Source organism: Marmota monax, unplaced genomic scaffold, assembly GCF_021218885.2.
Source record: "Marmota monax isolate L192 unplaced genomic scaffold, Marmota_monax_Labrador192_F-V1.1 WCK01_AAM20220418_F8-fsc00046, whole genome shotgun sequence".
Classification (NCBI taxonomy): domain Eukaryota; kingdom Metazoa; phylum Chordata; class Mammalia; order Rodentia; family Sciuridae; genus Marmota; species Marmota monax.
In genome coordinates, this window is record NW_026692486.1 from 6,396,542 (window position 1) to 6,423,787 (window position 27,246).

At 37.7% G+C, this 27,246-nt stretch overlaps 1 protein-coding gene across 31 annotated transcripts in view; it reads left to right on the forward strand.

Moving 5' to 3' along the window:
• Adgrl2 (adhesion G protein-coupled receptor L2) overlaps positions 1–27,246 on the forward strand; it is a 644,234-nt gene that overhangs the window by 97,795 nt on the left and 519,193 nt on the right. The window lies entirely within an intron of this gene.

A 27,246-nucleotide genomic window follows, 5' to 3' on the forward strand; every position in this document is an offset into this window, starting at 1 on the left:
TGTCTGACATATACAAAATAATCTACTAAATGCAGGAATCAACAGAAAATGTTCACCTTTTCTTTATTCCACCTGATCAGAAGTCTACTGGTTCATTCTTATTTTACCAGTGGTTCTAAATTAATATACAGGCTAAAGATTTCTTTTAAAGGAGTGTTCTGAAAGTTGTCCATGCTTACAAAGCATCTGTGACTATGTATGTGGTAAAACAGGTTCTGAATTTAATTCCCCTGGAACTGGCTCAGTAGATCTGGCATGGATCCCAGGAATTTGCTGTATTTCTAATAAGTTTCCCAGGTAATTCTTAGGCAAGTAGTCCTCAAAACATGCATGAAGAATTACAGCCTTAAGAATTAAAGAGATTTTCTTTTTTATGCCATGCTGTATTCTAGGTACAACAAACATCTTCTTTCACTTCATTATTTTTTCCCATAAAATACAATTGAAATTTTCCTGAATTATACTTTACAATTACAGTCAAACTTGTTGTGACCCAGAAGGACTACTATATAGTTTTTTTAATCCCTCTAAAAAGAGTAGGGAATGAAGAGTACTAGGAAAAATTCTTAAATTGCCAATATGTAGTTTTAAATTGGTAAATCATTATGAAGATAATTCATGAATTTTTTGGTCATTAGATTTGCCATTATTTTACAAAATAATATTCAAAAATATTTCACTAGGTACTTTTCTTTATTGCCTTCTTTTGTAATTTTCCTTTCAAAATATTCCATTAGATTTCCATGAGTTTTTCCTATAACTTCACAAGAGAGAAAGTGAAGTGAGATCTATTTTCCTTCCTATGTCAATAGTACCTTACTTCAGTCTCTTGGAATGGATTGTTTCTCTCTTTAACTCCTTTCACAATATGGTACCATGTGTTGGGACTTAGAAAATTATATCCCAATTATGATGCTTTGGCATGCTGAGTGCTTTGAACTGAAGGACATTGAATTAGACATTGAATTGAACCAAAAGCAAAACTCTCTGACCTTCTCCTGCCCTTTTTTTCTCCTACTCTCTTTTCTTCCCCAAGCCAGGCCACAAACTGGAATTCCTCTTCCCCAAGGTGAATCATAGAAACTAGAACCCAAAGTCAGCCATAAAATCTAGGAATGTTACCCTAACCTTGTCTTATCTGATCTGATAGTAGGTCATGAGACCTCATTCCAGAAAGGGCTCTGCCCTATACCCAGAAGGAAGAAGTGTTACCTAGAGAGGCCAAGAAAATATAAACAGGCCTTGCTAGGTTTTCTCCCTGAGTCTGTTACATTGGATCATATCTTTTGACCAATCATATTTCTATCCAGCTGCCCATTCTTCATCAAACTTAAGCATTAAAATCTAGTTTTCCCTGAATCTTTGGGTCTTCATTTCTGAAGGGTACCAGATCACATAAAACTTTACTGCTATAAATTTCTAGGACTTTCTCTTGCTAACCCATCTTTTGTTGTAGCAGCCTTAGCCAGGACTTCTTTGATGGACAAGTAAAGGGATGACAGTCTCATAGGTTCTGAACACAGTAACATATTTAAGGTAGGGGTAGATAGAAAACCTGTGGCTAGAATTTACTTATTGTTTTTAGGGTCTACCATTCTCCCAGGGAAATACTGTATTATTTTATAATTTGAGTTCTAAATTTGTTTTACTTGCTTCTAAGGTTTATAAGTCATTCCTTTAAGAAAATTTAATGTATTTCTAGTAAATTGCACCCAGCGGCACACACTTGTAATCCCAGTTTCTAGGGAAGTTGAAACAGGGGAATCACATTTTGAAGCCATTTCAGAGAACTTTGCAAGACCCTAATTACAAAAATAAAGATTTTTTAAACAATGCTAGGGATGTAGCTCAGTGGTCAAGTGCTTGCCTACCATGTGTGAGGGCCCAGGGTCAATTTCCCAACACCAAAAAAAAAAAAAAAAAAAAAAAATCAGTGGTAAAATGTTCACTTTCATTGAGTTTTCATTGAGTGCTATAACCATATTCACATGACTAACACAGCTTACTAAGACTGAAATCTTTTGTGGTCATTTGTGAAAGCATAATGTCCAATGATAACTAGCAAATATATATGCTAGGGCTAATCAAAATGAAATGAACCAGTACATCTGCCTTCTAAAGACAAACAAACAAAAGGAATAGATTTTTGTTTTCAATTTTAAAAGGCTAACATTTTAGAAACATTATGTTATAATATATGCTTTCCCATAATCATAAGCCCTTGGGCCTGGAAACAATTATAATAACATTTGTGGGGAAAACCCCACACTGTTTCTGTGGTGGCATTTCTGCCATGCTTCAAATTAGAACTCCTATGAATCATGGAACTGAGTAATAGATAAATAAAAATATCAGGAATTACCTATCTATTTTCATACTGAAAGAATGAATTTAGATAAGATTTCAGGTCAAGCTTCCTAACTTGTCGAGATTGATACATTAATACCTGGTTTTAAATTTGTAGCAACTTACATAGATAGATCCATGTTCAAATGGACTAAGCACTTTGATCATTCTTCTAAAAATGAACTCCTGATAATATGGTCCAATTCTCCATGGCAACATATCCAGTTGCCCACATGGAAACTGGTTAAGTGCTACAAATAAACAACTGAAAGGCTTTATCCACAAATAATGATAATGCTTAAAATCCAGGGATCCAAGGCACTTGACCAATGGCAGACCAGGCAGTAGAACTCAACCCCAAAAACAAACAAAGGCACTTTTTATCAGTGACTTTGCAATAATAAAGTATAAGATGAAGCATATTTATATTTATGACTCTTATCAGAAATCTCATACAGACAGTTGTCTTTATTATTTTAAATGTCATAATTGCATAATTATAAATGTTATGCAAATTGTCTACTTATTTGCCCCATGGCAAATCCTAAATATTAAGAATCATCCAACTTTAGAAAACACATAAATATATCTAGGACAGTATTTTCAAAAGATGCATGGATGTAAGAACAAATGTTTTTGCACCACAGGCACAACTTAATTTTTTTTTTAATCATTAAAGACCTTAAGGAAAAATCTGACCTTGGCATTAAGAATTAAAAATGCTACAATGCAGGAGAGGGGACCCACACAGTAGTTTTAGTCTGTCTAATCCCATCAGGACAGACACCTCTAAGTATATTTCTCACAGTGAAAAACATCTGGTCTAAATGCCTTCTATGTCTTTAGGAATATATTGATGGAAAAGAAAAACAATTTTGTCTACTGTAAGCAGTCAAGGGATTAGATATAATCATAACTGTGCAACAGTTGTTGTCAGGGAGGCCTATAATTATAATGAAATTTTATAATCCTTTTCTTGAAAATCCTAATTTACAGATGTTAGAATTTTAACAAAAGTAAGTATGAGAAACAGGAAAAAAACAAATTTTAAAAAAAGGCCACCTATCCTATAATTTGCTCTTCATTCACTCACTCATAGGCCAAAGTGAAAACAAATTATTGAATTCAGATATGGAAAATACATTTAAAGCCTATTTGATAACATTGTTATCACAATTCTTGTCAGCACCATTAGATACATTTCTCCAAAAGTCTTTAATCTCATTAGGTGTGTGTTCTTTATGCTATAGTTTTTTTAAAATATTTTTAAATTAGTTTATCTATCCATCCATCCATCTATCTAAACATTTATATTTCTATATCTGTCTAGATATAGTCCAAAACTAGTGGAAAGAGGGCCTTTCAAGTACCTTACCAGAATGTTCCCACCCTAATGAAAGCAAATAGACATTATAAGAATATAAGTTTATCTTCCAGTTTTGATGCCAAGGGACCCTTCTACCCTTTGAATTGATTTCAGCTCAGCCATGATTTTCCATATGTTTTCTGAGTTTTCTCACCATTCTTTTGATAATGAGACAAAATGCATTGTTTTGTCCTCCAAAGTTGCAGAGTGATGTTAGCAAGAGGAGTTTTGATTTGAAAATCTTTATCTGGCATAATTATGCATTCTGTCCAAGATTCCATTGATGGGAAGTAAACTGCTTTTCTCCCTCAGTTGTCGTGCTTAGGGGAAAGGCCAGATGGGTCCAGTAGCTAAAGCTACAAAGGAAGCTCTCCCAGGTCATTGGTGGGAAGTTCAATATTATTGCATCCCTAATAGCAGCTGCTTCTGTTTGAACTCAGGGTTATGAAAGATGAACTACATTAAATGGTAAATCATTAAATATCAGCTGAGTAAAAGCACTGTGTTGTATTTCCCTGCTTAAATCACCAGCATCTGTCTTCTCACATGCAAAGAGTTGCTCTTTACAATCACACAGTGAAACACTGACAGAAGGGCCAAGGCAAAAACCACACAAAAAACCTCAAAGAGCATCTTTTGGGTTTGCAGTTGGTGAGTAAATGATCATCAGCAAATATTCAGCAGTGGAACTAAAGCTCAGCATTGCATTTAACACAGCTATAAAATATTTAGGGATGCATGATCCCTTTAGAGCCTCATTTTTTTTTCTCCTATTATGTGTTTATTCTTCAGGAAAAGAAAAACAACTGTTTAAATTATGTCCATCTAATACCTTAGATTTATTGCAAAGCCTACAATTTGCTGGTTTCCTTTTACTATTGATCCTCCTCTTGCTTGTGGGGATGTGAACATCATAACTGGAGATAAAGCCTGTGCTGATTCGAAACTGAAATTGCACAATAATGGACACCCACGGTGGGGTTTCAGGACTGTTAAACAAAGTAGGGCCCTCTCATCTAGTTGAATTAGGCAGCAAATAATCTCAAATGGCAACTGTAGCTGTAAAATCACATTCATGGCTTGGCTTTAGGTTATATATAGTATGATCACAGGTAGAAGACAAGGGTCTTTTCTTCTCTCTCTGCTGTGTGTGCTTTTCATGGCGCTTGGATCCACTGTGAGTTTATCTTGTCCACATCAGTGTTTTAGCTGCCATTGTAATGTCATACTGAACCCGTATCATGACAAGATACTGAGGTAACCACAAAGCATCTCAACTACATATTCTTTTCACACACACCCCTCTCTCTCTCTCTCTCTCTCTCTCTCTCTCTATATATATATATATATATATATATATATATATATATATATATATATTCATATTCCTGCAATCAAAAGCAAATAAAAATGTGGAATTCACTTTTAGGTTTCCAATTAGTCCTCTTTCTTTGGCACAAGTCAGACTTCAGAGGTTGCTACCTTCAAAATTTGTCCATAAAATAGAGTTTAATTGCATAGATTATAATCTACCAATCATTTTTATGGCATGCTTATTTTGAAAATGTATCCTGTCATGTCATTCCTACAATCTCTCAGCTGGGAATATGTTACCTTCCATGGACTATCAGAGGATGATCTGAACATTTTCTTAGCAGTTTTATTTATAGAGTCATTTTACTCAACGGATGAAAGGAATAAATTTTCTTTTAATTTCTACCAAAGGATATAATAAAATTATCTGTATATTAATCATAAGATAAACAAAGTTTTCAGGGGAAAATTGCCTACCAACATTCTACTTATTACAAACATACTCAAGTCGTTCAAAAGAACAAACATTTTCATATTTCTCAAACTTCTTTTTTGATAGGCATTATAGTATTTTAAGAAGTATACAGATGTATCTCATTGTACAAACAAATATATTCTTCAGTGCTTTATTAATTAGCACCTCTATTCAGCAATAACATCAAGGAAGATCTTAGCTGAATAAAATCATACCATCATTCAGGGAAGCAACCAACATATTCTTTTAAGAAATGATAAGCACATGGAAGATCATCTTGTATGATTTTGACAAATTATCAGCTGTGCCACCATTTTCCCATCAGTAAACTGACAATAATGCTATCTCAGGTGTGAGAATCCAATCAAACAATACAAATAAAGTACTTGCTAAAATGTGTGGCATACACTAAGCTTTTAGAATAAGTAAAATGTTTGGGTTTTTTTTTTTGTCGCAAAACACATGCCATGTATTTCAAATCTATACAATATTATTTATCTTGTTTCCTACATCCTGTACCCTGTCCCTACTCCCTTATGCATTTACTAAAATCTCCTTTTTATAGCTTCTCATTTCATGTGTTTTATCTGCTGGAAATCTTTCAGAGACCAACCAGTGAGACCAACTTGCAAATATATTAACAGAAAACATATATGGCATGTGGTTTACCTCTCCTGGGACATGAATAGACAAACAGAAAATGTCAGAGTGCCGTGTTTTAGAAGAAATACAAATCTTAGTGAACTGAGGACATGGTCTTGCTAACATGGGAAAGGAAAGACAACAATTTTGACAAGATTAAATTAAACCCTGTGGGACCTGGTCATCCCCACATTACCTGCTTTTAAGGGCCTATACTTGTTGGGTGTGTTACACACCTATAATCCCAGCAATTTGGAATGCTGAAGAAGTAGGATTATATGGTAGTGGTCAATCTGGGCATTTTAGCAAGATCCTGTCTCAAAATTTAAAAAATAACAAGGGCTGAGAATGTAACTAGTAAAAAAGTGTCCATGGATTCAATCCCCAGTACCTCCCCCACACACACATACACACACAAATATAGGCCTGTATAATTATATTCAGGTCAAACTAAAGGTCGTCAAATATCATTTAAATATCATTTAGTGGAGCTTGAGGGAGAACTGTGCTGGCAGGCAGGCATACCTAGGACACTTTGCAGAACACAGAAGCAGAACATATATCTATTATTCAAGACTGTTTTATCATTGTATTAAAATATATACATCCAGACAGTCCAGAATATTTGCAAGACAGAACTGAGGCTCTGGAACCTGAAATCAGTTGTGTAACTGAGGGGAAGGAGCACAAGGCAGTCATGGAGAATCTGTAACTCAAGATTCTGAATACTAAATATATAGCACAATCATAAAGCGTCGTTCTATGCATTGTTCAGCATCTTTGTCAATGAATTTCCTGTTAGTTTCTTATTCCCATAATAATGCTGCACACATCTATGTGCTGTATAAATAATGAAGATAGAGGCTTAAGTGTTTCATGTTAAAATGCTACCTGAAATGTAAAATGAAACCACTTAATTAATTCTCAAACCACTTAGGTTAATTTCATTACAGACTATGTCATTCAACAAGTCATGTCATTACTGAAGCCAGGGTTAAACTGCTCTTTTTTTAAAAAATAGAAAGCCAATCTTTAAAGACTTTTACAAAAATGAAAGAACCATCCAATCTCATCACACCCTTTTCTGGAAGAAAAACTGACCTATCTCTCAATGTATGGGGCTTTCTCCATGGGTAGTGTTCTTATCTATAACAGTTTAAAAGTTCCAGAGGAAAATATGTTTTAGCATTCCATGGCACACTTCATTTCTTAAGAGTACTTCAATTTCTCTTATTTCTGGAAGAAGATTAATTTTGTCAAAGAACATTCCAGATCTGTGGTACTTAAAAGGAGTCACTTGCACACCAGCATTGGCAGAAAGTCCTAAGCTCAGGTGTTAGAGCATCCCAAAGAGGATGACACATCACCCTGTGATTACCATCTGTTGGGTGTCCTCTGGACAGCTGTTGTCTCTTGACCATCACAAGTATTGATAATCACAAGAAGAACTAAGGAAGTGCACATGGAGGAAAATTCCCTGCTCTGCTGTGAAACAACACTGCTTTTAATTGCACCATAATGATTTTTCTAACAGACACAATGGTATGTAGTGTAGTCTTAGAGCTGATTTAAAGCACACAATGAACCACAGTGCAGCTGAAAGGCCAATTGAGACTTCTTAGTGCCAAGAAGGTTTTTGTCCTACGTGAATACTTAAAAGCATTTTCGGGAGCTACTCTGTCCACAATCTACTTTTAACAAAAATAACTGCCTCTTATCATTGTGCCTGGGCAATTTTTAAATTAAATGTACTTTTTTTTTTTAAATTTCAAATATCAGAGGAATTAAGCCTTGGCTTTATTTTCAATTTTCATGATATATAATCCTAAAACGAGATAACTTCATCATTGTGTGGGTGATGGTCCTAAATGTTACCCTCCTGTTTTTTTTTTTTTTAGACCACTTAACATTTTAATTCTTACCCTTCAGTGTAAATGTCTATCCAACTAACTTGTGTCTACCTCTTACAAAACATTCTCTGACTCAGCAGTTGCAATTATACGGAGATGGTGGAACTGACTAGACAGACATTGAAACTAGCTGATCAGACATTAAAATCCTTAGCTTCTTTGTGTGTGTGTGTGTGTGTGTGTGTGTGCGTGCGTGTGCGTGTGTGCACGCGCGCGTGTTCTGGGGATTGAACCCAGGCCCTTGTACATGTGAGGCAAGCACTCTACCGACTGAGCTATATCCCCAATCCAAAAATCCTTAGCTTCTTAATGTGAGCAATTAATATCAACAGTAGTAGTAACTACAGTTATTTGAGGGCCCACTATGAGTCACTCCTCCTCTCAGGACTTTCTAAGCTTTGACTTAAAAGAAATTCCAATCAAAACGTCACTTTGTGTCAAGGTCTGATTCTGTTTCTGGGAATTCAGTTGTCAGAATATGATGGATTAATCAACAGAGGGTTTCTAAATCCTCCATCACCATTTCATTCTGAGGCATAAAAGGAGAGAGAGAAGGAAATTTCACAAGATCAACTTTTTATACTTTTCATTTATTTTATCATCGTTATTAGAATGAACAACATATGTTGACCTCATCTTGTATATGTATATAACAGAAACACACACACGTGTGCACACACACATACAGGCAGATTTTACTCTAAACTCATTTTCTTCATCTCCTTCCTATTCTCACTTATTTATAAACCATCTTGTTACCACCTTTAGTATTCTTCAGAAGTATAGCAGCAAGGGCAGACATTGCTAAACTCACACAGGGTGTACCTGGGTTCATTCTCTATTTTTCAGAAGACAAAATGAGTTGCCAAAATGAGTTACATAGTCTCCGTAGGGGAGATTGTCCTTGTAAGTCACAAGTTCCATGGCTAAACCACCTTATAACAAAAGACAAAACAATAAAAGAAATGCATAGAATGTTTTTCTCCCACTCATGTAAATTTGGAAAGCAAGAGACGTGAGAAATTTTATCTTCTAGTCTCCACTGTGCACTACAGGAAGAGATCTAGGAGAACAGACCTTGGTGAAAGATGTCTTACCTTTTGGCCACATTTTTATCAGTTGTCCCAGGATCATCTCCAGAGCAGGGTATTTCAGCCACCCCTTATTTGACACAAAAACTGTAGAAGAGAAAAAATAACATATTGTCCTCATCCATCAAAGTCTATGACTGATTATCTTCTAACAAAACACAGATTAACAGCTGATCAGAGGGGCGCATACCTGTAATCTCAGCTACTTGGCAGGTTAAGACGGGAAGAATACAAAAAATAAATAAATAAATAAAATAAAGGCCAGCCTGGGCAAATTAGCAATAATCTGTCTCAACAACAAAAACAAAAAGAAAAATGCTAGGGATGAAGCTCAGTAGAACTCTGGGTTCAATCCCCAATCCCAAAAGGAAGAAAGAAAGAAGACAAATTAAGAAAAGAAAAACATAAAATTTACTTAACCAAAGTTTCCAGTAGTCTGGAGTTTTTAGAAATCAAGACCCAAAACCGGAGGAAAAACTAAGTATTTTTATAGACAGCTTTGACAAAGAACAGCTGTGTTGAAATACAATCAGATAAAAAGGTGGTATAACCTAATGATAATAAACAGAAAAACTTAGTAAAGCCTGTTTGTTTAGATTCTTGGCCTCCAGGTATAAGGCAGAATGCCTGTCTCATGAGGGTCTCATGATCTACTTTTATTTTATTTTATTTTTGCTGCGCTAGAGATTGAACCCAGGCCCTCACACATGCCATGCAAGTACTGTGCCACTCAGTCACATAAACCGTCCCTTATGATCTACTTTTATGGGAGATAGGTCAGAAAATTTCCCTAAGACCATGTTTCAGGGGAGAAAGGAAGGAAAAGGACAAAGAGAACCTTCCTGCACCTTTGGTTTTCTCAATTTTCTTCAGCTTAAAAAACCTCCTATGCTAAAGGGCTACATTGAACATGGGCATCATATTCTGAGTTCTGACACAGAAGTAGTACCCTTTCAAGAAAAAAAATTCGAATAATCTCTCCAGGACCGTATATGGTACAAAAATTTGAAATGTACACTTTCAAAACCTACTGACTTTATTTGTGAACTATCCACAATGCATTTGAAAGCCAGTTTTTTTTCTGTAATGACCTATTGTTCCTGGCAGCAGGCTTGTCTGTGAACCAGTCTTCCCAGTTCCACCACTTCACCGTGAATGATCAAGACAGAAATGGTTCATTGTGCTGTCACCGGAGGCTACTGTTACCTTTTTTTAAAATATATATCCAATAGAAATCTGTAGACTAGGAGTAGGGGAACATTCTGTTATTAAAAAAAAGAAAGAAAGAAAGTTGCAAATACAATCCAAGAGGTTTAAAAAGCCACAAGATTAGAAAGCAAGGTTCAGGCGGGAAAAAAGCAGCAGCAACAAGGTGTTGGGGGCTCAGAAAACCATACCTCCAAGTATGTCACTTTGACATACTGAGTGCCTTACCTGAAGGACATTGGAAAGTCCTTAAGAGGTCCCTCAGGCCTTTTCCTGCCCTCCTATGTCCTGCCCCTCTTTCTACCCCCTCCCACCTCAGCATTTCATAGAAACCAGAATTCCTTTCCCAAGGCAAATCAAAATAACTAGAAATATAGCCCTAACCTTTCCCTGCCTTCACTGGCCATAAAGAAATTCTCTGACCTACTTTATCTGATAGTACCCAGGAGGTACTGCTCCGTACATGCAAGGAATGCTACACAGAGTTAGAACCATCCCAACAGGAAAACAAACAAACACCTGGCTGGGTTTTCCCTCTCCAGTTTATCATTAGGTCACTTCCTTTCATCCAATCACATTTTCCTACTACTGGGTCTCACCTATTTATATACATCTAGTTACTACTATTGCTCAGAAATGTAGCATACATTTCTTTTTCTTTTCTTTTCTTTCTTTTTTTGGTACCAGAGGTTGAACCCCAGGGTGCTTTACCACTGAGCCACATTTTATTTGGGGTCAAGGTCTCACTGAGTTGCTTAGGGCTTCACTAATTTGCTGAGGCTGGCTTTGAACTCACGATCCTCCTGCTCAGCCTTCCAAACCACTGAGCTAACAGGTGTAGACCACCATGCCAGGCCTGTAGCACACATTTCTACACCTCTGTCCATTCTTCATCAAACCTAAGAACAAAAATTGTTTGCCCTGAGCCAAGCATAGTGGTGTACACCTGTTAATCAAACTTTCTAGGAGACTGAAGCAGGAAGATGGCATGTTTGAAGCCAGCCTATAACTTAGCAAAACCCTGTTTCAAAAATAAAAAGGGCTGATGACATAGCTCAGTTCAATTCTCAATTCAGAAAAAAATTTCCCCTGGTCCTTGGATCTTCATCTTTGAAGGCCCAGTGGTACCTGTATTACATACAAGTTTGATTGTAAACATTTCTGCTTTTCTTTTGTTTATCTGTCTTTTGTTACAGGAGTGTCCCCAGTTATGGCCGTTTTGATGGGGAGGAAAGGCATCACACCTTTTACCCCTGCAAAACCCTGTTTTCAGTAACTTGGGGAGGGAGAAGGAGGGTGTTTGTTTCTCAACAGCCTATTTATTTTTAGGAATATTTCTGATTTCTAAACCAGTAGACAGGCATAATTTCAGCCCACTCTCAGTTTGTCCCAGGTCCTAGGAAACATGACTCCCTTTCCTGCGGTGAAGAGTGCACCCACCAATTGTCCACTTATTTGCTTGCCCCTGATCTATACCACCAGGGCCTCCTCAGTCACTTTCTTAAAACAATGTTTTTTATACAGCAAACAGGGCAGGCTCTGCACACGCTTTTTCTTGTCCAGGATAAAAATGAGAAAAACAACAATCATGACATTATACACCTCTAGAAATGGAGCAGATATATGTTGCATGCCTCATATGCCAGGACCCATGTTTTGGATAGTGGAGGAAAAGAAGTAAACAAAGGCACCTCATGGCTTTGTATTGTAACGGGGAAAAAAAAATGAACAAATGGATCATACAGAGCCCAGTAGTAACAAGTCTTGGAAAATAATAATAATAATAAAGGTAAGGGAAAGAAAAGAGATAGATGTGGGGAGGGGAGGGGTTGTGGGCAGGAGGCCTGGGGAGAGGGGCTTCAGCAGTGTGGTTGGAGAAGCCTATCTCTGCGGTTAGATGTGAGTGGAGAGCTCTGTCAAGGTCCCAGGGAATAGATTTCCAGTCAGAGGATCAGCGGGTGCAACAGCAGTGAGTTGGGAAGGGGCTTGGCGTGTTTCAGGAACTGGCTGATTCTGAAGGCCTTTGTGGCACGGTGGGGTACAAGTTGCCAAGCCCTCATTCTTGAAAAGCCTGTCCTGCATTCTGAGATTATGGCTTTCCTCTGCCCCCCTCTAGCCCCCACCATGTTAACACGTCCTTTCTTTTAAAAAATGATGTAAGATTTCAGTGTCAGTTGTTGTTGGTGGTTTTTTTGTTGATTTTCTTTTCTTGAATAGCCTGACTTGGCAATATAAAATGTTGGCAACCTTACATTGTTCTCTCTCTCTTTTCTTTTTCCTTTTTTTTTTTTCCAAACTGATTCATGAAATACAAAACTCTCTTAAATGCTGGCTTCAGGCATGTGCAGAAACTGCCAAATCTCCCCCTGTGTCCGCAGAACACTCCATCTTCACCCACTCCTAAGTATTTGTTTTGTTTTGTTGGGCTAATTTTGGGACTTACTTTTTTTTATTTTCCAGGTTTATTGTGAATTAACGAGAAATGCTGTGCTCCAAAATGTCACATTTTATGTTTGGCTTATTTTATTTTGTTTTAACATGAAAAGGCACTAGTAAAATTTATCCCCGGTTCCTTAGTAAAACAGCGTGTCAGCAAGGGCAGGTACAGGAAATGGGGCCCTCCCAAGATCTTTTATAGTCTGACATCAAAATTAAATTGGGACCATTGAGAACATCTGGAGTGCTCCCTCTTCTCTTCCCCCAAGTTTTTGACAGGATACCCCTATTTATTTTGTGTTTGTGTTTGGGGGGTAAGGGGGAACCTAAGAGCTGCTTTTTTTTTTAAGGGAAAAAGAGAAAACCAGATATTTTCAAGGGAATTGACTACTAGTGGCCAGGATAACAAAGAAACCCCACTAAGCCTAACCACAACCTGACAGAATGAAAAGTGAGTCCGGAGCGGCCACTCACCACAAATCCCCATGAAACCTGCCAGGAAACCAGCTGAAAGCAGGAGAGAGGCTGCTTCGGAAGGGCCACAAACAGTGGCCCCCAGAGAATCCTCGGGACCCATTCAAATTCAAAGTGCAGCAGCGGGGGAGGGTGGAAACTGGAGACCCGGAGAATTAGCAGCCCTGTGATCACTTTCAGGGTTATGATGGAAGGGATTTAAAATGCAAAACCGCATTCAATTGTAAACACTGGAGACAAACTGGGAGCAGAGAGGAAATAGGATTTCATTTGGTGATTTTAAGTTTTAGGTTTGAAATGGGGACGGAAAGAACAATGCTATTTTTTTTCCAGAACTGAGACTGCCTGTTCCCTTTTGTAAGAAAAGTGAATGTGAATATATCAATATTACTTCTTTGGGCTTCAATGCTAATAAGGCATACTTCCCACCGAATCTGACAGAAAGGATGAATACCTTGCCCTGCTAATGGTTAATTTGTAGTGGCATGTGTATTTCTTGAGTGTTCATGAAGTTTTCTAATTCATCAGCACACAATTGGGCTTGCCCCCACTCCCTTTAAGCAGAATGAAATGCCGAGAGGGCAAGAGCTTTGGGATGTTGTATTATTCCTCTGCCAGTGTATTTACTACCCAAAAGTTATTGCTAATTTTTCTCTACCTCAGGAACAAAATTGTGCTTCATCCAATAATTTAGGACTGACCACACTTTAAAATGTTTATTGCTGTTGAAGCTGTCACAGATTGCATCAAGCCATAGAGATGCTAATCTATCTCATGTATTTGAAACTCCTCTGGGAAACATAGATTTGGACTTACTGCCGAGAGAACATGACTGTTAGGATTATGGAGACCATACATAGTGAGGAAAAGCAGCATCACTTTTCTGACTGCAAAGTAAACAATAGGGCGATTGTCAGCTTACACACGGGGGCCAGGAGCCCTACTGCTGGGGAGCTGTGTGTAAAAACCACCCTCAGCAAGCGGGCGTGATGTTTTCTTCTTCAAGGATTCAGATGAGCCACCCTGGCGAGTATGCAGGAAACAAAACAGGATATTCTTGTTTAAGGACCGCTTTCTGTAATTATGTTGATTTTTTTTATGCAACACTTGAACTTTTAAAAACTCAAGGAGGCATAAGAAGTACTCCAGAGGAGAATAAATAATTGGGATTTTTTGTCTTAAGTGAAATGTTACCGTGCGTGCTTAACAAAATTAACTTGTTTGCGTTTGTGATTGGGTCTGTGAATTAAGTACACTTAGACCAGGCCTCTTTTGTCTCCCTTCCTCCTCAACCAACACCCCAGGCCCATTTTTAAACAGGAGGTCAAGTTGTCTTTGGAACATCATATTTCCTGATTGGAAAAGGCACTGGATTGTATAATAGTCTGACAGGAAAGTTTCAAGAGTACCAGGAGCTTCCCTGGGAAGGCTGGGGGATGTGGCTGGGGGATGTGGCTGGGGGATGTGCTGCATCTGTAAACTAATTTCCTTTGAGCCATCACGACCTGTCCTATTGTTGTGTACACGAAGTCTTCCAAGAGCCCAACTCGACTGTAAATACCCTGAGGAAAAACATCTTTGGAAATATGTGCCCTGGGCTTGCTGGGTACTTTTATCTGTCCTTCCCTTTGAGGAAGGAACATCTGGCTCAACAACTTGCTGGCTAATGTCACCATGCCACAGATGTCTGGCCACTCCTTTCCCACCCGAATATATCAATCCTGTGTGTTTGAGGAGGGATGTAACATGTTTGTATGCCAAGGAATTTGATTTTGTGACAATTACTTGCCCTTGATTTAAGAAAATTACTTGCCCTCCTTATCTTTTGTTGAATCAAAATACCATGCAATCTCCTAGTTCACTTGGCTAATTTTTATAATTTTACAACACAATGAAAGGATTCTAGATTAGTGCAGGTCATTCTCCTCTTTATCCTCCCTATTTCTGGAAGATTCTAATCCACAAAAGGTCATAGACAACATAAAACTTCCAGGATGAGGAAACCACAAAGACCTGTTTGCTGGGAAAGCACCTTGGGTTCTAGGGCTTCTTCTAAAGGGAGTGGGCCTGAGTTCTAACCATTGTGATTCAATGGAGAAAATGGAATGCTGACCTCACCCTGGGACCTACGGGGGAGTTTAAAAGGGTACTTGGGGACAGCCTGCCAGGGTTTGAGTACAAATTCTACAAATAGGCATGCATTTTATTTAACCCCTCTTTCCCTGTGTTTCCTCATCTGTCAAAGGAAGATTATACTCGTTGCAATTGTACATCGCTGCATAATCAAATACCCTGAAATTAACAGCTGAAAAAAATGTATTATTTTCTCTCAATTTTCTGTGGATTGACTGGGCTCTGTCTGGGTGGTTCTTAAGGTACACCCTCTCAAGGTGAAGAAATAAAAGATTGGGTAGGAAAGAGACAAAAGGGAGAAGGCAACTATAACTTTAGTCTAAAAGCTTTGTGCTTGAGTTTCTCAGACCTGTCACTCCTGAGCCAGTTGTCTCCCCCAGGCCTGTCATTTACAAATTTCTGGGAAATCTACAAATCTTCATTCACAATCTTAAAACGACTGGAAATTTACTCACTTATGAAAATCTGCCTGTATCCTGTTAATTAATTCACTAATACATTAATTTTTAGAATAGATTGAGCAAAGGAAGATATGAAACTTATAACAAAGGGTATTTTCCCAAAGTTATCTATTGATCAAATCATGGAGGAGATGTCAACTTAAGGATCCTGAGAACTGCCAGACCACCATGTACCATCTTGTGATCACCAGGTGATGTCATTCCCACAATTTTCCATGCCCACCCCTCACAAACTTTTCTTTTCCCTCCTTTCTTTCCTTCCTTTCTCCCTCCCTCCCTTTCTTTTTCTTTCTTTTGTGATACTGAGGATCAAACCCAGGGCTTCATGCATACGAGGCAAACACTACCACTGAGCCACATCCCCAGCCCTCCAACTTTTCTTTAAAAGAAAAGCCCAAGAGCAGAAAAGCACTTCTCTGGAGATAACCCATATTTTCCCTTGAATGTGCTCTTGGCTTTCCTCATAAATCTGTGTCTCTATCTGGAAGGTCATGCCTTTCTGTGACTATTGTCAAAGACCCCCTGGTCCTGAGTTCAGGTTACTCTCTCAGGGATCTCCTTGAACTGTCTCCAGTGATAGTTCTCACTCAGGGCTCATAATTCTGGTGTTGGCAGCAGGAACTGGAGTCATAAAATAGCTTGAGGGTGTTGACCACTCGATGGGATTCATTCACACACTGATTGTTGGCAGGAGCTGGGTTGGGTCTCAGATACACTGGCCTCTCCTTGTTTATTGGTCTTTCTTACAGTGCAGAATCCTTATTCTGACTTCTTACCTGGCAGCTCTGGTCTCCAAGAGAATAAGGCTAAAGGTTAAATGCAAACCTAGTGTATTTATTCCCTTCTGTCCCATTCTATCTATTAATAGAGTTAATAGGCCAGCCCAGGTACAGAGGCAGAGGAGGTAAACTCTATATCTTGATTAGAAGAATAATCAATAATTTGCTGCCATCCTCAATCCACCACAAATATAATGTCAGCAACATAGAATTTTGGGAGAATTAAATGAATTAATCTACATCACATATTTAAACCAGTATCTCACACATGGAATATATATTCAACAAAAGTTAGCTATTATTTTCTGGGTTCCTATATTATATTCTTCATTGCAACTTATCATCATCCTACCTTCGTGTTGTTTATGTATATCTGTCCATATGTAAGTGTTTATTGTTCCTCCTATCCAAAAAGACACCTTACAACCAGAGAAACTAGATTTGTTTCCAGGACCTAGGAGAGTGTCTGGTACATAATGAGGACATCATAAAAATGTGATGAATAAATGAATGAATGAGTGAAAAAGTGAATGAAACCCTGGTGAATGCAGAATTGGAGGAAAAAAATATTCTGGGTGATTGGTTATGGAATATGAAGTAAGGGAGGGTTATGAGAGAGAGGTTAACATTATGATTTGCTTAAGCATATTAAAAATTGGGGTGAATGGAATGGGATTGTGGCTTAGTGATAGAGCATTTGCCGAGCATGCTCTAGGTCCTGGGTTTTCAAAATTGGCACAATTAGAAAATTGTATGTTTTCATCCACAGCCCTTAGAATTGGAAAGGTCAGGTTTTAGGCCTCTGCTATGCTGTTTGCTTGTTGTGTGACATGAAATGATTTTTTAAAATAATTTTTTAGCTGTAGGTGCACACAATATCTTTATTTATTTATTTTTATGATCAAACCCAGTGCCTCACACATGCTAGGCAAGTGCTCTACCACTGAGCTACAACCCCAGATCATGAAAAGATTTTTTACCTTTTTTGAGTTGTGAAATCAGGTAACAAGGCATATTTCATAGGATTCCTAGAAGAATTACATACAACTGACAGAGTTTCAACAAAAGTATTGAATATAATTTATAAAAATGTACAAATTCCCAAAAGCATTAATGATGAGAAAACTTCATAACATGATTTTTTTCTGAGATACTGAGAGTGCTTGTTTAGCACTTGACTCCTAAACGACATCTTCAGCCCTTTTTGTTTTAATTTAAAGGCAGAATGTTGCTAAGTTGTCCAGGTTTGCTAACTTGTGGATCTTCCTGCCTCAGCCTCCCTAGTACTGGTTTGATAAGCACCCACATCCATGCCTAGTGACATGAGTTTTATTTTATTAATATGCTATATTAGATTACATGAATTTTTGGGTTTTATTTTTAAAATAAAAATAAAAATGCTTTTGTTTCCAAACATTGAAATATCAAAATAATATTGCTTGCTTTTTTACTAACTCAACATTCAATGTGTGAGTATATCGACCCACACACTGACCTTTCTACTCCACTAGTCTTTGACACAGAAATTAAAACCAAATATTGAATGAGTTTTAGCAACCATGTTAAAAATAAATGTTTACATTCATCAAGAGAAATTGTGACATCAAGGGAAGTAAACATCATGTTGGAAGAACAACTTCCTGGAATTCAAGGGAAATTCCCCAGCCTGAGTCTCCTTGGTGAGGATATCCAAATGTAAATTACTTAACCAACCAGATGGTGATTGTTGAAAGTTCAATAAATTCAAAGCACTCAGAACTTTGGAGATTTTTTTCCCCTCTGAAGTTCTGGTGATTGAACCCTGGGCCTCATACATATTAAGCAAGGGCTCTACCACTGAGCTATGCCCCCCAAGCCCACTTTGGGAAATTTTTAAAGGAAAATACTTGATTTTTAGATCTCGTAGTATTTTAAAATGAACTTATTGACCAAGATGAACTGGTAAATATAACAATTTATTTACTCAAAACAACAAGGAAATATATTTGTATGTGTAATGTGTAATATATATTCATGTGTAAATGTGTAAACATATATTCAATTCAAAATGGTCACTTTTTTAGGTTGACACATATTTGTATAGATTCATCATGGGTATCTTGGACAGAAATTTAGTTGGTTTCCTTGCTTTGGTAAAGACATAAAATATTTCTTATATTAAAGACTAGGGGTGTATCTCAGTGCAAGAGCACAAGCTTAGCCTGTATGGGGCCCTGGGCTCAATCCCCAGCAGCACCAAAACCTCTGAAAGATAACAAAACCCAAAATTCTTTACATTGGAAAGACTGCTTTGGAACTTGGGAAGATGAAAGCAGTGGAAAAGGATTATGCCATAGAGAATCACATCTTCAAAAGGAAAGTGCTCGCCCCGATGTCGCATACTGCTGCTGTAGATAGCACAACCTACATTCAGCACTGTGTAAGCACAGTAGCAAAACGCGGACACAGCAGGCACAGTTCAGTCTTCCAGCCTGAAGGAGAATGTGGCTGCAGAAGTCACAGTAAATAGTAAATAATAACACTTTAGTTGATTTGTTTTTGAGGACAACTTATAGATACAGGACTAACCCTTTTGATAAAAGATGGGGCAACACTGACATTATAAATATTTAACTGACAAGTAAAAAGTGACTAGCGAATATTAGTTTCCCTTCCTGCTTTCTTTTGAACAGTGTCAAGACACTTTTTTGTTCATTACCACACTGTCCAGGTCCTGTAACTGAGAGGGCTGTCACAGGTGCTGAGATCATCTTTGTCCAGGGTACAACCTGGCAGTGCATTAACAAATGGCAGGTGGTAGCCCGGTCCCGGACCAGTAGGGGAAAGCAGAAGCCCAGAAGAAATAAATACAAAATGCATTCAGCTGAGTGTTTCTACCCATCCAGATCCAGTTTCTTCATGATCCATGTATCAGGAAGATCTACCAAACCTGACACTGCTCAGTTAACCCCACTTTGTGAAAAGGGGAAACATTATTCCCTGTTAGGATTTGATTAGAATAAGTTGTGTAAGGCTTCAGTTCTTCAGCAGATATTGACATTCATTGCTGTAACTACTATTCCTATATAAGAGTGTTAACAAAAGTGATTTTTTTTTCTTCTTCCATACCTTACCCCTTCCAGGGAATGTCTATAATTCTACTCTTTAAAAAGTTAAATCCAGGTCATATAAATTCTCATCAAGATGTGTTCATAAACATTTACCTGCTTTTTTCAAATTAGTAGCAACCGGTAACTAATGCCTCTAGTTTGGATTATAATTTGTTCAATTTATCCAACCAATACAAAAGCCTTTTAAGGGAAGTTCAACATCTAGCCTGATATTTAAGCTCTTGAACAAAACTACTGTTGTTGCCTCACTTAAAAAAAAATTCACCACAAGGGTGTAGAACAGTTGAGAGAGATGTCTATAGTACCCTGGAATCACAAATGTACAAATAAGAGAACTAATATTTCCTTACTGTTTTTAGAAAGAAAGAAAGAGAAAAGCTCTTTTCTACACTAGGCAAATAGCAAATGATTTAGTGTCATAAATTTACATACCCTAAGTAGTGGCAGTATTTAGGCAGATTAGATTAGCAGGCCTTGTGTTATCATCCAAAGGAAAGGAGGGGGAAAAAAGGGCAGGGGTGGGGGGGACTACATCTGAAGTCATCTGGTTAATTGGAGGAGGTGGGGAGATAAAGTTGCTTCCATTAAGTTCTTTTGGAACAGTTGCAAGATCCACAAAATCTGTTTTTAGCTCAGTCATTCATCCTGTTGGATGTGTGATGTGTTTTCAATTTAATGATAATTGCCCTTTCCATTTCTTTGATAATTGCCCTCTCTATTATCATTTATGGAGATTCAAATTATAAATCAAGACAAGACAGCCAGAAAAATATTATGATTGTCCCTTCTGAGGCCACAGCAAACTCAAGTAACACTGCCAAAGTCTGAGAGCTTAAGCTATTTTCATTTGCATGTTTCTGAACATTTTATTTTAGGGTCCAATGGTTTTCCTAAAGAGGAGGCTGCATGACAATAATAGAACTGAATGATAATGTGGACAGAGGATATAAATTTAGCTCTGATTCAAGTTATAAGCTTGTATTAGAAACTGGAATCTTGCTCTCTGAACTGTTTGAAAGCAGGGTGAGGAGTCAGCCACATATGTTTACTCCCAGTCACCTGTGTCCCCATTGCAGACCCTGCGTAGGTCTGATGCCCAGGGCTCCCCTCTTTCTCTCTCCTCTGTGGGGAAAATAATGCATTCTTCTGGCACCAGCTTACACCTGCTTAGGAGATCCCATTATTATATTTTCAGGGTTTTGGCAAGCCATTTGTTCTCCTAGAGAGCCGCTATTAAAAATTAAATTGCATAAATTTAGAATGAAATGTTATATTGAAAACACAAGTAATACATGCAGAAAACGCATCACTTCCTAATTACTTTGATAGATGGTATCTTTTCTTTTACTTTCTTTTTGTAGTACTGAAGATTAAACCCAGGGGTGCTCTACCACAGTATTACATCCACATCCTTATTTTGAGACCCCAGCTTGCTAAATTGTTGAGGCTGGCCTCAAATTTATGATCTTTCTACCTCTGCCTCCTGACTTGCTGGAATTATAGGGGTGTGCCAAGAGCCCTGACTCCTGAGGGTATTTTTGTCTATTATATCTCTGTGTTAGAAATACCAGTGGTAAAGCACTTGCCTAGCACGCATGAGGGACTGGATTCAACTCCATTACCACATAAAAAATAAACACAAAAAAATATTTGAAAAAGAAAAATAAACAGCATGTAAGATGTGATATGGATTATCTCTTTCCAACTTTGCCAGGATTTCATGTAAACATCAAATGTGGAGAATATTAGTAAATAATAATAATGTTTATATTATTTCTATTACAAAATGCTATGAATCAGTGCTTTCTGCCCAGACAGTGGTTGGTAAACATTTTGCAACCCAGATCTGAACAATAAGAGTTTTGTGACAGAAAGGACTTCAGAGTAAGTAGGGTAGAACTAGTTTCCCTATTGGCTCAGCAAGTAGCAGTATGAAGTTGGAGCTGTTCTCTTAAATTCTCTGAGCTGTAATTTGTCACTCTCCTGCTAATATCCTTCAATAATTTCCTATTATTCTGAGAATAAAGGCAAGACTCCTTAGGGTCCTTTTTTTTTTTTTAACCACTTCTTTCTTTGCCCCAGATTTCTTTATCTCCTGTGTGTGTGTGTGTGTGATGTGTGTGTGTACCTGCACACACTATGGGTCTAACCCAGGGTCTCAAGTATGCTAGGCAGGTGTTCCACCACTGAAATTAACTTGCAGTCCACCGGACTCTCTCTAGTTTCCACCCCCTCCCCCCACCCCAGGTGCTGAGAATTGAACCCAGGAACACCTTACCACTGAGCTACATCCCCATTTTGTAACTTTTTTATTTTGAGATAGAGTCTTACTAAGTTGCATGGGGGTTTGTTAAATTACTGAGGCTGGCCTGAACTTGCATCCTCCTCCATTAGCCTCCCAAAAGCTGGGATTACAGGAGTGTGTTACCAGCACCTGGTTCCTGGATTTAAATTCCTCAACTCCCCCAAATTCCTTTGTCTAAAAGGCCTGCAAATAGGAAGTGCTTCTTATTGTCCTCTTTGTCCTACTAACTTCTACCCATTACTGGGGTCTTAGTTTCAATGCCACTTTCTCAAGATAGATTTCCTTGATAGCAATACTTTATGCCCCCCACAAAAAAGTTCCGACCTCCCGGACTGGGGATGTGGCTCAAGCGGTAGCGCACTCGCCTGGCTTGCGTGCGGCCTGGGTTCCATCCTCAGCACCACATACAAATAAAAATGTTGTGTCTGCCAAAAAAAAAAAAAAAAAATTAAAATTCTCTCTTAAAAAATTTTTTTAAAAAAGTCCAGACCTCTATTATAAATTCATATTAACCTTTGGCATTTGTAAAAAAGTATTAAAAAATTATTTTGGATATAGTTATTTGATTAATATTAAAACCCCTCTTCTGATTCTCATGCCTGTTATCACTGTCAATTTAGCTCTATGTTCTGTGGACGTCCTCTTTTCTAACCTAACCAGATAAATTTAACCAATAGGATTTTTGTTTTATTAAGATCAAACACTCTTTACAAAACTATTCGTTCTGGGGCAGGGGATATAGCTCAGTGGTAAGCATTTGCCTAACATGCTTGAGGCCCTGGGTTAAATCCCTAGCATGGCAATTATTATTATTATTATTTATTTATTATTATTATTATTATTATTATTATTATTATTATTTCTATCTGTGTGGTTGCTAAGGACAGGGACTCTGGTTGAATTTCCTAGGTTTGAATCTAGACTCTACCTCTTCTGAGCTGTGTGGCCTTAGCAACTTCTCTCTATATTTATGTCCCTCTGTTTCCCAATTTATGAAGTAGAATTAATAACTGATTTCCTTAGGGTCAGTGTGAAAATCAAGTACATGAAAGTCTGCAAAGGGCATAGAGCACCGCTGATCATGCAGGAGCAGTACTTCACTGTGATACTGTTACAGAGCTGGGGCCTTCCAGGAAACTGAGGCAGTGTGACAACCCCCCTTCAAACCCCAATTCTTGCCAACAAGTCAGAGAACAATATCACTCCTACTCAGGCTGGGAATGTAGCTCAATGGTAGAGCACTTGCCTAGCATGGGTGAGGCTATGCAAGTGCAGGATTCAACCCCAGCCCTGTCCCTCCCCCTCCAAAAAAAAAAAAAAAAGAATTATGAAGATATTACTCCTGCTTGCCTCAGCTCAAGTTGAGGTTTTCCCTAATTATATCACTTTCCAGAATCCTCACTTCTATGGAGTCTCCCACACCCCAAACTTTTGATTTTAGACCAGTCTACAGCTTGAGTATTTCTGCACTGGAAGCACACGGAAATCTCAAGCTCTGGTCGCCCCCCTCATTTATAGTCTTACAGTCCCAGCTGCTCACTGCCACTTTCCTGAGACTTTTTGACATATCAGACACAACATACCACACCCGGATTCATCATTACCCCATTACACTGGTTCTTTCTTTTGACATGTGTAGTTTTGTTAGTAGCACTCCAATTTCTTCGGTGAGAGTCCAAGTTCCTAATTTATCTATGTCTCTTCCTTCTCCCTTGCCACACGTCTCAGCAGTTGCCAATTCCTATTGATTGTCTCTGAAATACCTCTTGCATCTTTTTCTTCCTTCTAATTCCCACTGCTACCACCTTGTCTAGGTTCTCATTAATCTCTTTCTTGTCTGGTTGGTAACAATAGCCTAGGATCTTCAAAGCTTTAGATTCAGCTTTAAAATACCAAGAATCCTTCTAGAGTTAGACACCCCTCATACATGTTTCTAACTGTATTTTGTGTGATGTTTTATTGGTGTATTCACTCCACATCACTGACCTTGACCAGCTAGTTCACCTCTATACCCTCAGCATCTACTAATGCAAACAGCACTACGTACTGTTAATTTTACTACCATTATTAAACATCATTTTTGGAGTATAGTGATTATAGTATATTATTGAAAACAGTACTTTATAATTTTAATATTGCTAAAAATATTGGTGGGTTCATTATTGAATAAATCCATTCTCTGTCCTTGCTCTGATCTATAGTACACATACTCCATCCACCTAAATTGGATTTCTGGTTAATTCACTCCCTGCTCAAACATCATCAGCTCTCCCAATTGATTGCCTCCAGTTTAATACCCCCTTCCTGAAATAAGGCCCCAATTAAGATAATAGATTTACTTCTATGAAAACTATGTTCCCCTCAGAATCTTCTAGGTGGTGTTGTTTTAATTAGAGAAATGAGGATATCAGTTGTGGTTTCAAAAACTTCTTCAGGCTATGTCTTGCAGGACAATAAAGAAACAGAACAGTCCTTCCTTGTTAATTACAACCTATTCCTAAATAGAAGGTGCAGCTAGTTAGGAGGTTACCATTATGGGGATATTTGTTAAGGAAAAAAGATGCACATATTTAAATAAAAGTATTTAAAAACCTAAGAGTTAGCCAGAGTGGTGACTCACACCTATAATCCCAGCACCTCAGGAGACTGAGACAGGAGGATCACCAATTCAAAGCCAGCCTCAGCAAAATCGAAGTGCTAAGCAACTCAGTTGAGACCCTGCCTCTAAGTAAAACACAAAATAGGGCTACACTTGTGGCTCTGTGCTCGAGTGCCCCCTAGTTCAATCCCGGGTACCAAAAGAAAATTAGTTTTTCTTCAACAACCCTAATATGGGTAGTATTCAAATGAAACTAGTAATACCTATTTTAATAAACAAGGCATTCTCAAACTTAGCAAACATTAATACTTTTGTACATTTGACTACACTTAGTTAATACTGCCTTCATTAATGTCCTGCAAACTTAGTGTGTATATTCTGTATTTAAAAGACACATATAAGAATTAATTCTAACTCTGATAACACTTAATTACCTAAATATGGTATTTGGTGAACCTGAAGCTACATGCCTAATCTCTTTTTTTTCAATACTTATTTTTTTATTTGCAGGTGGACACAATGCCCTTATTTTATTTTATGTGGTTCTGAGGATCTAACCCAGTGTATCACACATGCTAGGCGAGCACTCTATCTCTGAGCCACAACCCCAGCCTTATATGCCTAACCTCTTAAAAAATATTGAAAATTTCTTGAATGCTGTTTTCAAATATAAAGACCTATTACAAAAAATAGAAGACTGGGTCCTATTCTACATTTTTTTACTACCAACACCAACAATTATTCAATTACCTTTGTCCCAGTAAATGTGGCCCAGTTAGATAGCTGAGGTTAATGCTTTCTACAAAAATGAGCTTTTTACCACAGATGAAAATATCCTTCTTTCACAAAATTACACAATCAAATGTCCATCATTTCTTTGAAATGTTAATCTTATGTCTATTATCTAACCATGTAATGAAAAAATTGGCAAGAAAACAACTTAAGTGCTACCCTATTCCTTTAGCATTTTCAATCATGGCCTAGGATTTTGTCTCCATCTGCAAATGTGCTTAACCAAGGGCAATGTGAAGCCTGGAGGCAACTCTAAGAAAATTCCCTTTGTTATTTTTCATAGGACCTTCACAGCTATTTTGGACCATCACTATTATACATGGTACTAAGGAACAAAATTCAGTATTAGATTTGCCTTGGACTGTCATTTTGCTGTTTTGCCAAAAGCAAAGTCCTACAGATGAGCCTCAGGAGAGCGTCACAGTAAGGTCACATTGTAGAAGAGAATATGTCCATTCCTCTTCCACTATCATAAGGCCAAATGTGGCAGACTCACTGGGCAACTGATAGCTTTTGCATTCAGAAAGTACTTTTTATCCTGTTCCAATTCGTGTAAAGCTTACAGTAGGTTGAAAAACTAAAAGTTATTCATCTCCCTATCTCCAAAAACCTACTCTTTGCTCCCTATTAATTTACACATTTAACAGCATGAGAAATCCATTTTATTATCCCCAATAATACAAAAAGAGAGAGAGAGAGAGAGAGAGGGAGAGAGAGAGAAAGAGATCCATATTTTTACAGCATATTTCAGTCAAGGATCTGAGGATATTTACAACTACTTTTAAATTCAAGAAAAAACTAACAACTAACCTCCAAAACATAAATGGGGTTTGGGGATAAAGCTTAGTGTCATTACACCTGCATAGCACACATGAGGCCCTAGATGGATCCCAACATCACAAAAAAATAAAATAACTGGTTGGCCCATCTTGGAATTCTCTAAATAAGTCTTTTTAATAAGCAGTCATTTCTTGATCAGGAATGTTGATTAACCATTTTTTCTGTTTTAGGCCAGAGACAGTACTTGATTTTCTGTTGCAGGTTTGAGACTCACTTGATAGAAAATCCATCCATCTACACAGCTTAATTAGGAATGAATTTTAAGTATTCAGAACCTACATATAATACTTTGACTTTTAGAGATTAAAATGAGAGCAGTGATTAGTTAACAGGCCTCACATTGGCTTCACCATTTCACTGCTTTTAGAAATTAAACTACCTGCTCCATCTCACCATTTCTAGCCTTTACCCCTTGCAAGGTTATTGTAATAGGGATACTTAAAGCAGAGAGAAAGATATTCCTTGGTAGTCAATTAGATACTAACTACTGAACTAGAAATAGTAAATAAATAACAAATATGCATAGTACCCAAATAAATGAGATAAGTATACTATTTTTATTTTTAAAAAGAAGAGAATACACTTCTACTACAAAAGTGAGATGTTCTGGCATCCTTTTACCAGGCAATTTGAAGCCTGTAAGTTTAAGTGTCAGAGGGTAAGAAAAAATCTTTAGGTACATTTATAGCTGCAGTTTGCAGAAGCTGAGAGAAGCAGGTAGTAACTGCTGCAGCAGAAGAGCCTATTATCAATATGTAAAAATGATTTCTTCTTTTTCTACCAATGGTGAGCAGGTACTTGCTTTTCTTTCCTTTTTTTTTTTTTTTAATCCATGAGGGGTTTACCACTGAGTTACATCCCAAATCCTTTTTTATTTTTTGAGACAGGGTCCCGCCATGTTGCTGAGACTGGCCTTGAACTTGCAATACACCTGCCTCAGCCTCTGAGTTGCTAGGATTACAGGCAT